The sequence below is a fragment of the Mangifera indica genome, chromosome 8 (genome assembly GCF_011075055.1).
Source record: "Mangifera indica cultivar Alphonso chromosome 8, CATAS_Mindica_2.1, whole genome shotgun sequence".
Classification (NCBI taxonomy): Eukaryota; Viridiplantae; Streptophyta; class Magnoliopsida; order Sapindales; family Anacardiaceae; genus Mangifera; species Mangifera indica.
Genome location: NC_058144.1, coordinates 17,597,426 through 17,612,626, shown reverse-complemented (window position 1 = coordinate 17,612,626; position 15,201 = coordinate 17,597,426).

Below are 15,201 nucleotides of genomic sequence, written 5' to 3'. Positions count from 1 at the left end.
CCTATCGAATGACCCTTGCCGAGTTACAAGAATTGAATAAGCAACTTCAAGAGTTACTAAATCATGGTTTTATCAGATCGAGCCATTCTCCTTGGGGAGCTCCCATCCTATTTATGAAAAAGAAATATGGGTCTATAAGGATGTGCATTGATTACAGAGAGCTAAATAAAGTCACAGTTAAGAACAAGTATCCGTTACCCAGGATTGATGACTTATTTTATCAGCTGAGAGGATTCGTGGTCTTCTCCAAGATAGATTTGAGATCTAGTTATCACTAGGTGAGAATGACAGAGAAGGATATACCCAAGACAACTTTTTGAATGAGGTATGGCCATTTTGAGTTTGTAGTAATGTCGTTCGGATTAACAAATGCCCCTGCAGTATTTATGGATTTGATGAACAGGGTATTCCACGACTGTCTAGATAAATTTATTGTAGTATTCATTAATGATATCTTAGTGTATTCTTACAGTCGAGAAGAGCATGAGCAACACTTGAGGTTTACCCTCCAGAGGTTAAGAGAGAAACAATTGTATGTCAAATTTTCGAAATGTGAATTTTGGCAAGATAAAGTTACCTTTTTAGGGCATGTGATTTCAACAGAGGGTATATCCGTGGATCCCAATAAGATTGAGGCTATAGTTGAGTGGCAGAGACTAAAAACAGTCAAAGAGGTTTGCAATTTCTTGGGTTTGGCAGAGTATTACTGAAGGTTTGTGAAGGGATTTGCCAGATTAGCTAGACCTCTTACAACCCTCACAAAGAAAGCAACGCCATTTCAGTGGTCAGATGCTTGTGAGGCAAGCTTTCAAGAATTGAAAAGAAGATTAACTACTGCTCCTGTGTTAGCACTTCTAGAGGAGGAAGTTGAGTACGATTTATACACCGATGCCTTAAATGGTGGTTTAGGAGCAATGTTAATGCAGCGAGGTAAGGTGATAGCATATCCCTCAAGACAGTTGAAAGAATTTGAAACTCGATACCCTACTCATGATTTGGAGTTAGCAGTGGTAATTTTTACTTTGAAAATCTGGAGACACTATTTGTATGGGGTAAGATGTAATATTTATACTGACCATAAGAGCCTCAGATATTTCTTCACTCAAAAAGAGTTAAATGTGAGATAGAGGCGATAGCTCGAGTTAGTAAAAGACTATGACTGTGATATTAAATACCATCCAGGCAAGGCTAATGTGGTTGCAGATGCCCTCAATAGAAATGTGATGATATCACAATTGACGGTCCAAAGAGAAATTCAGAGAGATATAAACCGAGAGCAGATTGAGCTTGTGATTGAGACCCTCGCTAGATTAGAGATTCAGCCTACTCTCATAGATGAGATTCGAGAAGCTCAGACAAAAGATGAGTGATATCAACAAAAAATTCAAAAAGTGCAAGAGGGTCTCGAGACAGAGTTTCAGGTATCAAATGGAGTTCTCAAATTTAGAGATAAAGTGTATGTTCCCCAGATGATAGAATTGAGATAGAGAATTTTTACAAAAGCTCATAGTTCTCTTTACACTGCCCATCCTAGGGGTGTAAAGATGTATAAGGATTTAAAAAGATATTTTTGGTGGTCAGACATGAAAAGGGATATAAGTGAGTTTGTTACCAGATGTTTCACCTATCAATAAATTAAGGCTCAACACCAGAGACCTTCAGGGTTGCTTCAGCCTCTACCTATTCTAGAATAGAAATGGGAGCATATCTCTATGGACTTCATCAGTGGACTCCCTAGAGTTTAGAATGGATGTAATGCTATCTAGCTTATTGTTGATAGATTAACCAAGTCAGCTCATTTCCTGCCCATAAAAAATACTACTACCACAGATCAGCTGGAGAGATTATATGTTAGGGAGATTATTAGATTACATGGTGTACCCAGAAGATTATCTGATCGTGACACAAGATTTGTATCAACTTTCTGGAAAAGTCTCCAAAGATCCTTGGGTACTAATTTGGCATTTAGTACAACCTATCATCCTCAGATAGATGGTCAGACGAAGAGGGTTAATCAGATTTTAGAGGACATGTTGAGAGCTTGTTGCTTGGATCATAAAGCTACGTGGGTAGAAATGTTACCCTTGGTAGAGTTTGCTTACAATAATAGCTACTAGGCGACTATTTAGATGGCACCTTATGAGGCATTATATGGTAGAAGGTGTCGTTCTCCTCTTCACTAGGATGAGATATGAGAGAGAGATGTGTCATCCCTATCCTTTGGGCCCGAGTTGACCTAGAAAATGATTGAAGATGTCTAACTGATCAAGCAGAGATTAAAACAAGCCCAGAATCGATAGAAAAGCTATGCAGATCATCGACGCTGAGACTTGGAATTCAATGTAGGTGAATTTGTATTTGTAAAGGTTGCTCCATTCAAGCATTTGATGAGATTCAAAAAGAAGGGAAAGCTAGCTCCTAGATTTATTGATCCATATGAGATAATTGAGAGAGCTGGTAAAGTGGCTTACAGATTAGCCTTACTAGTGAGTATGGACCAGATTCATGATGTATTTCATGTCTCATCGTTGAGGAAATGCCTTAGTGATCATTCCTAGGTCGTGAATACAGATGGTATTAAGTTATCAGAAGACCTTGGTTATGAAGAAGCAACTAAGGAACCGATAGATTCCTTTGGTAAAGGTCCTATGGAGAAACTAAAAGGTAGATGAGGCCACCTAGAAAATGGAGCAAACCATGAAAGAGAAGTATCTAGAGTTGTTTTTGTGAATTCCGAGGACGAAATTCTTGTGAAGGGGGAAGAGCTGTAATACCCTCAGGTACGTTCCAAGGGCATTTGTGTCTTTTAGTCCTACTTTGAGACATTTCCAGTTTTAAATTTATATGTTGAAATGTATGTGTGTGTGTTATGTACAAAGCAATTACAAAGAAAACAAAGATATATATATATATTAATATATTAAAAAACATGTAAATATATAGATATAGAGAGAAAAGTCAAAAAAAGCAACTTTTACCTTTTTTTTCCATCATTTTCCCGTCTCTTCCAGAAGAAGGCAGTCTTCTTCCTTTCCTTGCTAAGTTTTTGAAGAAAAGTGAGTGATTTGGAAGGGTTTTGAAAGATAAATAAGGAAGAACAAAAAGAGGAAGCACTTTGAAAGCCTTGGTAACCAAAATATCTCCTTTCTTTCCCTTTACCTATGTTTATATATATATTGGATGTATATTATATGAATATGTTAGTGTGTTTTGGTGTTGATTTAAGGTAGTTTTGGTGATAAAGGAAGCAAGACAAAGAGGAGGAAGCCAACTTGTAAGCATTAGCTTGAAACAAGGTAAGGGGCATTATCCTTGATATGTTGCATGTTTTAGGCTTTTGGTTCCTTGGATCTATGTTATAAATGATGATCTTGAAGTTGAGAAATGTTGTTTTGCCATTTGGGGTATCTATGTGTGTGATTTTGTTCATAGTAGAGAGTTGGATAATATTTACAGTTTTACCATTGATTTCATCCGACGTTTTGGCTGTCTTATCTAATGAATTATGAGTGTTATTATAGCTTGTTAGAAAGATCTTTGAATCCTCTTTTCAGTGATATATAGATTGTATGAATTAGAGATCGTTGGGCTATTAAATGCCATGAACAAAAAAACTATCTTACCAAATAAATAGTAAAGATAGTTTTTTGCCACTGACTTCATCCCACGTTTTGGCTACCTTATCTGATGAATCATGCGTGCTATTATAGCTTGTTGGAAAGCTCTTTGAATCCTATTTCCAATGACTTATTACTTGTATGAATTAAAGATCGTTTGGGCTGTTAAATATTATATGAACCAAAAGGACTACTTTACCAAATAAACAGTGAAGACAGTTTTTTGCCACTGATTTCATCTCACATTTTGACTGCCTTATCTATTGAATTATGAGTGCTATTATAGCTTGTTGGAAATTTATTTTAATCCTCTTTTTAACGATATATAGCTTGTATGAATTAGAAACCGTTGGGACTTTTAAATTGTATGAAAAGGAAGGCTACCCTACCACATGAACAGTCCATGAACAGTATTTTCCAGTTTTTGGAAAGAAAGAAAAGGAGGAGAAAAAGAGAAAGAAAGAAAAGAAAGGAAAGGAAAGGAAAGAAAGGAGAGAAAAAGAAAAGAAGAAGAAAAGAAAGAAAAGCAAGAAAAGGAATTTGGGGCTCAATATTCAGGAGTCGTCCCGAGAGTATGGTCTGATGAGTTATGAATAGATTTAGATGGAAGCAAGATTAGTAAGATATAAGGCACTCATGCATGCTATGAACTATGAGGGGGCACTTTACACTACACCGCCCACAATAGGGCACGTCCGTAGTAGGACGTAGACCCCTAGTAGGGTTCGCTCGCAGTAGAGCATGCTCATAGTAGAGCTCAATTCAAATTCGAAAATGGTGTAATGAGAGAAAGGAAGAGAGCTCGAGCTTAAAAAAGTGTCAAATCCCTATAGTCAGCTTCTAGAAAGTATCAAATAGACACCAAATGGGACAAAGTATGACCCAAATAATAAAAAATGAACTAGATTATCCCCTCGATTTCTTATGGGGTTATGATGTGAGGTTGAGTCCCAAGAGTGAGTTAAAATAGGAAAGAAGATAATTTACTTAATTCTTTTCCCTTACTGAGTGTTCTTATCTCTCACTTCCTTTCCTTTCATGATTGCAGGTACAAGTGATCGAGGTAGCTGCGAGGCGGGGCCAAGTCAACGAAGATAGACCTAGGCTGGAACAGGTGATCTCTGGTTGTTCTTGTTGACTTTTGACCTTTTTGAGATGATTGTACAGTTGTATATGATTACTCCATGTTTTTAGATACTTTCATATGAGATATATACATCTTTTTTTCGCTTCCAGATTTTTAGTTTTTTTTTAAATAATTTCTAAACACTTTCAGTAATGAGTTGAGTTCCAAGTAATTCTTTTTTAAAAAAAAATAAATAAATAATAGACACTTCGGATATTAATTTATAACATTTCTCCTCCGATGGGTAGTACTTCTGAGGGGGGATGTTACCATATTCTTGATAAAATGCTTGGTATACAAAAGGGGTTTTAAACAAAAGAGGACTTGGTTATAAACCTTTTATCAAAGAAAAATATTTAAAAACTTATTTTGTTAAAGCCTCAATGTCAAGTGAATCAAATATAACTTGTAATTATTATGGAAATAAAGGTCATATCTCATCATCTTGCTAAATTCAAAAGAAATATCATATGGGCACTAAGAAAGTGTGGGTTCCTAAGGGAACAAAAACTAACCACCAATGACCCAACATGATTTGGGTACCTAAGACAAGTTCTTGAATCTTTCATTGTGTTTAGGAACCGAAAAACAAAAGAAAGAAAAACAAATGGTTCTTCGATAGTGCTTGCTTAAGGCACATGACTGGAGATATTTCACTTTTCTCAACAATAAGCAAGAAAGATGGAGGACATGTCACCTTTGGAGACAACGCGAAGGGTAAAATTATTGGCATTGGCATATCCGGTTGACCAAATTACATCCAATCGATCAAATTTTATGTTTTTCGAAAAACTAAAACGGCTAGTTTTTGTGCACAACTATAACTTTTCTCATTTTCCCCTACATAAACCCAATCAAATTCATTTGTAAAGGACTTTTTTCACTAAGAACTTTCATATATTTGAGAGCAAATTAATTTTGAGCTATTCACTTGCAAATTCTCTTTTCCATTCAAAACTCTTGCTCATATACTTTGTAATTTCATTTGCATTGGGTTGTACTAAGCTTAAACTTTCACATACACTCTTTGAGAGAGATCATATTTCAAATTCATACTAAAATTCGTACTATAAAAGAGTGAGGTTCACTCTTAGAGAGATTAGAAAATTTTTGTGTGGAAGAAATTGAGCTCTAGCATTTGTAAAGGTTAATAGCACCTTGGAAGCTATTTTGTTGTGAAGGAAAGCTTGGTTGAGTTTTTGTCAACTAAGGATTAATGGAATACTCCAAGGGAGATAGCTTGGAGGAGAGGACGTAGGTCGGGTTGTGCCGAACCACTATATATCACGTGTTTGATTTTCTCTTCTTTTAAACTTATATTTTGTGTTATGTTATTTTGATTGTATTGATTATTTAAAATATTCTTGTTATTCTTATAAATTGCATTAAAAATAGGCAACATTAATTTATTTGAATAAATTGGTTTAATTCTCTAATTTGGTAAAGATTGTTTTAGATTGTCTATTTCACCCCCTCTCTTAGGTCATTTGATCCTTCAATTGATAGACTTTAGTTACTATCAAAGTAACTCAAGTCATACTCTATTCCTAAATAAACGAATGGTAAGATCACTGAACTTATTGTATTTATGGATGACATGGCGATCACAAGGGATGATTCAGGAGAAAGAGAGAATCTATAAAGAAATTTACATAGAGAATTGAAAATGAACATGGTGGTCATAAGGGATGATCAAAGAGAAAGAGAGAATTTATAGAGACATTTATGTATAGAATTCAAAATTAAGAATCTAAACCCTTTGAGGTATTTTCTCAGCGTTGAAGTTTCTTGATCAAATGAAGGAATTTATTTATTCTAAATAAAATATGTCTTAGGTCTTTTGGAAGGAACAAACATTAAGCATTGAACATAATCAATTTCTTGCTAATAAAGCGAGACACCAAATTCTTGTGGGAAGATTGATGTATCAATCAGATCTAAGACCAAATTTAGCTTATTCATTGAGTATTATAAGTCAATATATGCATAATCTTGGGGAGCAACATATGAATGCAATCATGCGCATTTTGAGATATCTGAAGTTTGCTCTTGGAATAGGAATTTTGTTTACAAAGAATATAATTTTTCAAGGCATTAAGGTATATATAGATGTTGACTAGGTAGAAATAATTGATGATAGACGATCCAGTTAAGGTTACTTTACCTTTGTGGGTGGTAATTTGGTTATATGGAGAAATAATAAACAAAATGTTGTTGTCCAATCTAGTGTTAAAGCTAAGTTTAAGGGTATGTCACTTGGATGTTGTAAAATGTTATGGCTATGGCTATGACTTTTATTGCAAGATTTGAGTTATTTGTCTAGACATCCAATTTATATGTATTGTGATAATAAAAATGCATGTGACATTGCACATAACCCAATACAACATGGTTATACAAAGCATGTAAAGGTAGACAAATTTTTCATAAAGTAGAAACTTGATAAGAAAATCTTAGAACTACCTAAAATTAAGTTTAAAGATTAATTGACTGATATTCTTACTAAAGTAGTTTCAAATCGATTATTCTCGAGATTTTTAGATAAGTTACATATAAGTGATATCTATGCACCAATTTGAGAGTGTTAAATATCAAAATTAATTGTGTGAATATTCCTGATATATTAAGGATTGAATTGATTGTACGAATACTTCTTATATCTATTCTTGTCTATAATCTCAAATTTTTTTTAATTATTATGACTAGATAGATTAAAAAATCATGTATAATAAATCAAATTTATTATTGGGCTTTGTACTTTTATATATATGTATATAATTTAGAAAAAGGAAATTAAATTAATTGCCTAAAACAAGGGGGTTTTAAGAAAATTGCCCAAAAACCTAAGGATTAAGTAAAAATGCCCCTTGTTGTGCAATGACCAAAATACCCTTATATATAAAGTAAGAATTTTACATATTTCTTCCCACATTTTGCCCAGTGCATTATTGGAATTCAAAGAAAATCACGGGTCTTCGACAAGCGGAACAAACTTTCGTGTTTTCCATTGACGTTTCGTGTTTTTTGACAATCGAAAATTGCAAAGAAGTGTAGTACATCATCCCTAATCTTATTTGAATCAATTTGTTGTTAGAATTATTGCAATTTGGTGAAGATTTTGAGAGTTGAATGTTTAGGGTTTCGATTTTGAACAATTCATAAATTGTCTTGATTCTTAGTTGTTTTGGTTGAAAATTTTGAGGAGTATTGTGTTATAGGATATTTAGATTTGATTTGTGTTTAAATTGGAGGCTGAAATGACGATTTTTGGCTGAAGATCCATCCCGGGGGACCCCTAGATCCATTGGGTTGAATTAAATCTCCCATGCGCTACAATGATGGCCCGTGGGATAGGGGGAAATTTTACTTTTTCACAATATTAAGGCCCCAAAGAGGCGGGGGAAATCCATGGGGGCATGTGAAAAATTTTACATTAATTCGAGGGGTGATCTATGAAACACAAAAAATCTAGGGATTAGGAAAAATTTTAAAGGGGTAGATTAATATTTTTCACACTTAGGGTTTTTTGACGAGTTGTTTTCGAATTTTATATCCTTTTTTTCTATTTTGGGGTTTTTCACTATGTAATTTTCCAATTTGATGTTTGTTTCTTGATTTTTGTGTTATTCTAAGCTCGTTTTATAATGTTATTTTCGAATTTCAAATCAATTTTTTGATTTTTGTCATACTAAGCTAATTAAACATTTAGTTTTTGAATATCATGTCCATTTTTCTTAATTAAAGGGTCTTGGATGTGTGATTTTCGAATTTCATGTCTGTTTCATTATTTTTGTGCTTTCTAGGATCGTTTTCTTATGTAATTTCCTAATTTCAGTTTGATATTTCGTTTTTTTCATTTCTAAGCTATTTCAACGTTTAGTTTTTGAAATTCAGATCCTTTTTTTACTTTTGGTCATTTTAGGTTATTTCAGCTCGTACTTTTCAGATTTTTGAGCGATTTTTGGATTTTCATATTCTAGGGTATTTCAACATGTAGAATTTGAATGTTAGTTCCCTTTTTTTATTTTTATCATTTTAAGGTTTTTCGACGTGTAGTTTTCAAAATTTTATCCAATTTTTCTATTATTTTCAATTGAGTGTATTTTCATATATACTTTTTGCATTTTAGACAGATTTTTCAATTTTTGTTATTCTTAGGTATTAGAACGTTTATTTTTTGAAATTTAAGACATTTTTTTTCAATCTAAGGCATTTTCACTTGTAAGTTTCGAATTTTCGAGTTATTTTTCGGTTTTCTACATTCTTGAGTATTTTAATATGTAATTTTCGAATTTCAATTATGTTTTTCGACATTTGTCATTTTTAGGTTTTTGGACGTGTAGTTTTAAAATTTTTATTTAGTTTTTCGATTGTTGTTATTCTGGGATATTTTAACTCATACTTTACAGATTGTTTAACGATTTTTCAGTTTTCAAAATTATAGTGTATTTCAACGTGTAGATTTCGAATTTTAGTTTCAATTTTTCAATATTTATCATTTCTAGGTTTTTGGACATGTAGTTTTCAAATTTTATTTCAGTTTTTCGATTGTTGCTATTCTTGGATATTTTGATGTGCTTTTCGAATTTCAATTCGATTTTTCAGTTTTTATTATTTCAAGGTATTTCAACGGTTAATTTTAGCAATTCAGAGTTGTTTTTTTATTTTCATCATTTTATGATATTCGACTCGTACTTTTCAAATTTTTGAATGATTTTTCGATTTTTTATATTCTAGGGTATTTTAATGTATGGGTTTCAAATTTGAGTTTTGTTTTTTTTTTTTTTTTCAGTTTTCATCTTTCTAGGGTATATTCCAACATGTAGGTTTCGTATTTTAGGCTTGTTTCTTTCTATATTAGTCATTTCCATATCTGTTTTTACGAAATTCTTATAAACTTTCAAAATGTTTTTCATGACGATGACGACTTATGAATCCTAGATGAGTCACAATACTTTTGAGCAGAGGTTATATGTTGTGTCTAGGGCATTGCCATGTCAAAAATTAGGTCAACACAGACACTGAAGCAATTGCGGTTGTTCGAGAGAATGTGTTTCGAGCATCTCCTTTGATTACCAGATATCAAGTTCTCTAAAGTGTTTGTGCACTCATATTTGTTGCAACAGTTATATCGAGGCTTAGACAGAGATTAGTTTTGGTTTAGGGTTAATGGTGTTGACGTGAGATTTAACCCATTCAAGTTTGCATTGATGATAAAGCTACCATTCAACCAGATCACTATATTTTCATCACATATTTCACGTGGATCTGGACATAAGATTCAGGATACGTACTTTCAAGGATGTTAGAAGGTGTAATATTATAATATTGAGTGTGTTTTCTTATCTAGGCCATAGAGGGATGACGATATCGATGCCGCCAAAATAACCTTGTTATATTGTTTACATATGGTGTTGCTGGTCAATGATCGACGAAAAAAGGTTTTCGTAGAGTACCTCCAGTTGGTTGATTACTTAGATGGGTTTAATTCTTATCCCTAGGGTGTTCTGATGTGACAGATGATATATGAGTTAATGTCCTAGGCGAGTGACAAAATTTGCCAGATACCCAACATGCATAAATATGACATATACGGATTTTCCATTGCATTATAGGTAAGTGCATATTTCTTGATTATATATTTTAATTGGCAAGACCACAAATTAATTTAATTTAGCCTTGCAGTATTAGATATATGAGACAATAGACACCCTGTATAATTCGGTGGATTTGGTTGATGTCCATGTGTCTCCATGGATTTTCAGGCGGCATATGTGTGATGTACCCAGTTGGAGTCATATGGCCACAATTTTCACTAGTGATAAGGTATGTAATTGTTAATTAATTAGTTAATTGATATAATGTTTATATTGCAAATATGTTGAATTATATATATCTGAATGAATAGGATGGTGTCATTTTCCTCCTCCGTCCATCACTGATTGAAGAGGCTCGACCATGGTATGTCGACATTATTTTGTACATAGGTATGTCAAATTCGTATTCCTCTTTATCCTTTTCGATGCCTCCCCTCCCAACAGGAGATAAAGTATCTTCAGTGATGCCACCTATTGATATACTGACCGATAGTCTTGAGACACCTGAGGAGCTTATTCAGCCCCCTTGTTATGGAGCATCCTACATGTCCCCTTGTTGCTAAGACCCCAGCCACTAAGATCACACACCTTCATAGGGTTCAAGATTGTGTTACCCATCCTACCAAATAGGGGTGCCCCTTAACTGTATCATCTATTCTATCCTTAATAGATATTGCTTTGGCCCATTAGGGCACTATGCTATTACATGAGATTTCTTGTTTATAGGACAAAGTGCCTTCCTAGATGACTTGATTAAAGATCGTTTGACTTGTTTGGAGGAAATCATTAGACATACACACCTAGCTCCTGTCGAATAGGTTATAAAGCCACATCTTATTAATTCCTTAAAAAAATTGTACTTACCTATTTCTCTAACATTTATATTAACTTCATGTAGGGTACGCATGATGATGTCTTGACGACTTTACCCTTTGATTCCATCTTGTCACCCACATGAGGTCTATAGTTAATTTCTTGAAGATATTTAATATGAAATGTTGTTATTATATTATATATGAATTGTCACTTATCAAGTTGTTATTATTATTTGCACAAGGTAGTGGCTATGAGGGGGTCTCAGTTGACCCTTCTGTTACATCATATCTCTCATACGAGGTTTGTCATTTATCTTTGTTACTATATTTTTTTTAATTGTCATAGATTAATTTATTTTATATATTCGTACAAGGTTCTAGTCATGAAGGTGTTTCAATTGGTCCTTCGGTTGCTTCACCTTCCCCACCTAAGGTATGAAAATGATTGTTTTTATTATATTTTATATGAAATGTCATTTATCAATTTGTTCTTCTTATTCGTATAAGGTACTGGCCGTGAGACATTATCGATTGATAGATCTCGCCATACACCTTCCCTGACCATAAACGTAGCATATTTTTTATGAAATGTCGTTATTCAAATTATTATTAATATTATTATATATATTTAAAATTTTTTTTCTCTTTTCCAGATGCATGATTGTGGTTACTTGCTGATATCCCTAGCTACAACAAAAGGGTAATGGATATTAGTTCACAGGGAAACAACCTACAGGAGGATGATTCACATGGAAACCAAGATGAAGTATATCCATTATGATTTGTATATATTCATATATACAAATCACTGATAATATAAAATTAATTTTGTAGGTTTCCATCGACCGGGTATTGATAGTTGACTTGACAACAATAGAGGATTCCCTCACCGAAACTCCTATAGCATACATCGATAAGGTAACATTAATCAATTAAATTATAATTGTTACTTAAGATTAAATATTAAATTTATAGTTTTATGTTATTTTCTAGATGGTATGTACTGCGCATGGTCAGGACATTTAGAAGGGTTCGCTCATTCTATCCCATATACAAATCCAATCAAACTTAGGGCAAAACGGAAGTAAGCCCTAGCTTGAGGATTCATCGCATCAAGAGATCTTTTCATAGCCTTAAAATCTGCTTATATGTATGATTTTGCAGCTTTCCAATATGAACACGCAACTTGCAAGTTTATAAATAATATAAGAACTTTATTATAAAAATTTATAAAATGTTAAATGAAATAAAAATGAATACATGTGTAAACACATTACATTTGAGTTGCGTTTGTACTTTGATTGCATGTTACACAAAACGTGATGGCAATAACATTCATGATGGACATCTGGAAAGACTTTAGCCATTACAGAGTATATAACATAATGTCGATTCGAGATTATCACTAACTCAGGAATTTCATTTATGCATTCTTTAACCTTCCTTAGAAACCAATATCATGTGTTGTGATTTTCCTTTTTACCGACACCAAAAGCAATTGGGTATATATGATTTTTACCATTGAGACCCACCACAAGGAATAAATGGTTAAGATATTAACCATTAAGGAAAGCAACGTCAATACAAACAATAAGACGAATATATTGTATGAATGCACGGACCGAGCATCCCAATGCCATGAAAAAATACTTAAATTGATGTTCATTGTTTGTTTCAATTGTGGTCACGATTCCCAGATTAACACGCTTTAAATTGTAGCAATAATCTGGTAAGAGAATAATGATTCTTTCAATGAACCCCTTAGTGAATTTAAAACCCAATTTCTTGTCTGCTAAACTTGTGAATGTGAAATGTAAATTTTGTACCGGTCAGTGATATCGACAATTATCTCTTTAGGCCGACCTTGATTTTTCAATTTTTGTTATTTTAGGGTATTTCAACAGTTAGTTTTAGTAATTCAGGGTTGTTTTTTTTATTTTTTTTCATTTTAGGATATTTTGACTCGTACTTTTCATATTTTGAAACGATTTTTTGATTTTTTTACATTTTAGGACATTTCAATATATAGATTTCAAATTTCAGTTTTGTTTTTTATTTTCTCAGTTTTCATCTTTCGAGGGTATATTCCAACATGTAGGTTTTGTATTTTAGGTTTATTTCTTTCTATATTAGCCATTTCCATATATATTTTTTTTTATGAAATTCTTATAAACTTTCAAAATGTTTTTCATGATGATGGTGACTTACGAATTCTAAATGAGTCACAATACTTTCGAATAGAGGTTATATGTCGTGTCTGTGGCATTGCCATGTCAAAAATTAGGCCAACACAAACACCGGAGCAGCTGCGATTGTTTAAGAGGATGTGTTTTGGGCATCTCCTTTAATTACCAGATATCAAGTTCTCTAGAGTATTGGTGCACTTATTTCTGCTATAACAGTTATATAAAGGCTTAGGCAGAGATAAGTTTGGGTTTAGAGTTAATGGGGTTGATGTGAGATTCAACCCATTCGAGTTTGCATTGATAATAAGGCTACCATTCAACTAAATCACTATATTTTCATCACATATTTCACGCGGATCTAGACATAGGATTAGGGATACGTACTTTTAGGGATGTTAGAAGGTGCAATAGTATAATATTGAGTGTGTTTTCTTATCTACACCATAGGGGGATGACGATATCGATGTCGTCAAAATAGCCTTGTTGTATTGTCTACATATGGTGTCACTGGGGAATGATCGACAAAAAAAGGATTCTACAGAGGACATCCAGTTGGTTGATCACTTAGATGGGTTTAATTCCTATCCCTAGGGTGTTTTGGTATGATAGATGATATACGAGTCGATGTCCCAAGTGAGTGACAAAATCTGCCAGATACTCGACATGCATAAATATGACATATATGGATTTCCCATTGCATTATAGGTAAGTGTATATTTATTGATTATATATTTTAATTAGCAAGAACACAAATTAATTTAATTTAGCCTTGTAGTATTTGATATATGAGACGATAGACACTCTATATAATTTGCTAGATTTGGTTGATGACTATGCATCTCTATAGATTTTTAGGTGGCATATGCAAGATGTACCTGGTTGGAGTCATATGCCCATAATTTTCACTGGTAATAAGGTATGTAACTATTAAATAATTAGTTAATTGATATAATGTTTATGTTGCTAATATGTTGAATTATATATCTGAATAAATAGGATAATGCCACTTTCTTGCTCTGTCCATCACCGATTAAGAAGGCTCGATCATGGTATATGGACATTATTCTGTACACTGGTATATTGGATTTGCATTTCTCCTCATCCTTTTCGATACCCCCTGATAAAAGATAGAGTATCTTCGGTGATGCAACCTATTGATATACCAACTGATAGTCCAGAGACACTTGTAGAGCTTATTGAACCCCCTATTATGGAGCATCTTACATCTCCCATTATTGTTGACACCCCAGCCACCAAGACCACATACCTTCTTAGGGTTCAAGATTATGCTACCCATCCCCTCATACAGGTATGTCCTCTGACTGTATCACCTATTTTATTCCTAATAGAAGTTGTTTTAGCCTATTGGGGCATTATGATGTTATGTGAGATTTTTTGTTTACAGGACGAAGTGTCTTCTTAACTGACTCAATTAAAGGATCATTTGGGAGGAAATCATTGCTCGTACACACCCAACTCTAGTTGATCAGGTTATAAAGCCACATCTCATTTATTCCTTAAAATATTGTACTTACCTGTTTCTCTAACATCTATATTAACTTCATGTAGGGTACACATGACGGTATCTGAACGACCTTACCCCTTGACCTTTTGATTCCATCTTGTCACCCATATGAGGTCTATATTTAATTTCTTGGAGATATTTAATATGAAATGTCGTTATTATATTATATATGAATTGTCACTAATCAACTTGTTATTATTATTTGCACATGGTAGTGGTTATGAGGGGGTCTCGTTTGGCCCATTTGTTACATCATCTCTCTCATCTGAGGTTTGTCATTTATCGTTGCTACTAAATTTTTTTTAATTGTCATAGATAAATTTATTTTATATATT